This window comes from Galeopterus variegatus, unplaced genomic scaffold (genome assembly GCF_000696425.1).
Source record: "Galeopterus variegatus unplaced genomic scaffold, G_variegatus-3.0.2 Scaffold1635, whole genome shotgun sequence".
NCBI classification, from domain to species: domain Eukaryota; kingdom Metazoa; phylum Chordata; class Mammalia; order Dermoptera; family Cynocephalidae; genus Galeopterus; species Galeopterus variegatus.
In genome coordinates this window covers 126,713-128,548 of record NW_007727746.1, presented here as the reverse complement: position 1 = coordinate 128,548, position 1,836 = coordinate 126,713, and the positions used below count along the sequence as shown (strand labels likewise).

The following is a 1,836-nucleotide window of genomic DNA, read 5'->3' as shown; positions in this document are numbered from 1 at the left end:
GTGAGTAGTAGAATGTCAATAGTATTTCTTGAGAGTTTATTTAATCAGATGTATCATGCTCCTAGGTTTCTGCTGCTGTTCTGTTCTGTGTCGAAGGATAGATATGACTGTCTATGAGGGTTTGTATATAATGTCCATGTACTTATAAACATAAATATAGATTATGATGATATTAGGATGAACAAATCAAAACATTCTGTCTTCTTAATAGGACATTATCTCTCTGGTTTATAGATTAATTCAACATGTAGCTTTCCATTTCATTAGAGATATTTTGTACCTCAAAATAATATTTCCCAAGAATGAAAGAGTGATAAATTGAGTTTTTGTTCCCAAGGCAAAACACACTCTGGGTACACTAAAAACCTTTAAGGATGAGTGCTAAATTAATAAATCTTTAGACTGTGAAAAGAAATGTTGACATCAACATAATATGCTAATTTAATGGGTTTTCTGACTCTGGCTAGTAGATAGACATTAGCTTTATAAATAAAGAAATTTTGTCATATGAAGGAGCAAAATAAAATGAAAATAGAACTGACCAGCTGAAATTTAATGAGACATTATATAATTATGCTAAATTGGCTTATTGGGCAGTTTTCTGTTTGGGCTCAGGCTTTGTTCAAATGATAAATAACATGTGTTTGTGTAACTAGCGATCTGTGTAAACTTCTATAAAAATAGTCTGTTCCTAGTCATCTGGTGAATTCCTTTAAGAGAACTGCTAGACAGCAATTGCATGACCACATAATATTCACCTGGTTCAGGTGTTTTTATGTTAACAATGACAGTTTATTTAGCTTGGGACTTTGGAAATGAGAATAATTTTAGAATGCTTGAAATGACCTTTGGTAGTTCCTGGTTAATTTAGGCTCAGAGGTAGTTAAATAGAGCATGATTATGACTCCCCCCCCCCCCCAAGAAATTGGTAGTCAGGGAGGAAACTCGGGATAGTACAGATCTGTCAGTCTCAGGTAAAGCACCACATTGCTAATCCTGGATTTTCTTACATTCTGTGTTTGGCTGATCATCCTTTTTATCACCATAATCTTCCAGTGTCTAGAGCAAAAGTCATTTAGCCCTGACTGCCACTGCTTTTGCTAATATTTTCTTTCTCTGAGTATTCATATCTGCTTGCTTTGTTCTCCAGGCATGAATTTGAGACACCTCTCTGGAGTCAGGAATGCAAAGGCACATATTTCATGTCAATGCTTTGTGCACTTGATAATTTGCATTAATCAGTGATAGACTGTGACTCACAAACTTCACCGATTGCTAGGCTAAAATTTTAACTCTTGCTTTCTTCTTCAGCTACTATTCGCTTTGCCTCTGAAGGATGTACCTCTCGTGTGTACATCTCGGGTTTTTCAGACTCCTGTGGAAGTCCACCGTTAGGTGTATGACCCTAGGTTTACCACACACTGTCACTACTTATTCTTCAAGAGCTTCCACATATCATGCATGAATTATAAAGTTACTGACCCTTCCTGGTGTATATTTCTGGCCATATATATCTGTGTAGAGCAGCAGCCACAGCTAATTGGAACTATCCTGCTCCAGCAGCCACAGCTATTTATTTTCTTCTTTTCTTTTGTTCCTGATGAATTTGTTAGGGTTTTGAGGTATGATAATTTATCATTTCCCTCTCTGAGTTCCTGAACTAACTGGAAAAAATATATATGTAGTAATCACTCAGACTAGCATATGAGCTTTATTATTAGCAATGCAGAATTTCAGAATTTAGGTTAACTTGTGGACAGAGTCAGACTTCCCATTACTTTTTTCTCCCCAAGATTAAATGACCACACTCTTACCTCCAGGCCTCATCCCTGCAAG

General features: G+C 36.3%; 1 protein-coding gene across 1 annotated transcript in view; it reads left to right on the top strand.

Moving 5' to 3' along the window:
- CPNE8 (copine VIII) overlaps positions 1-1,836 on the top strand; it is a 214,551-nt gene that overhangs the window by 199,542 nt on the left and 13,173 nt on the right. The gene's annotated exons all lie outside the window — the stretch shown is intronic.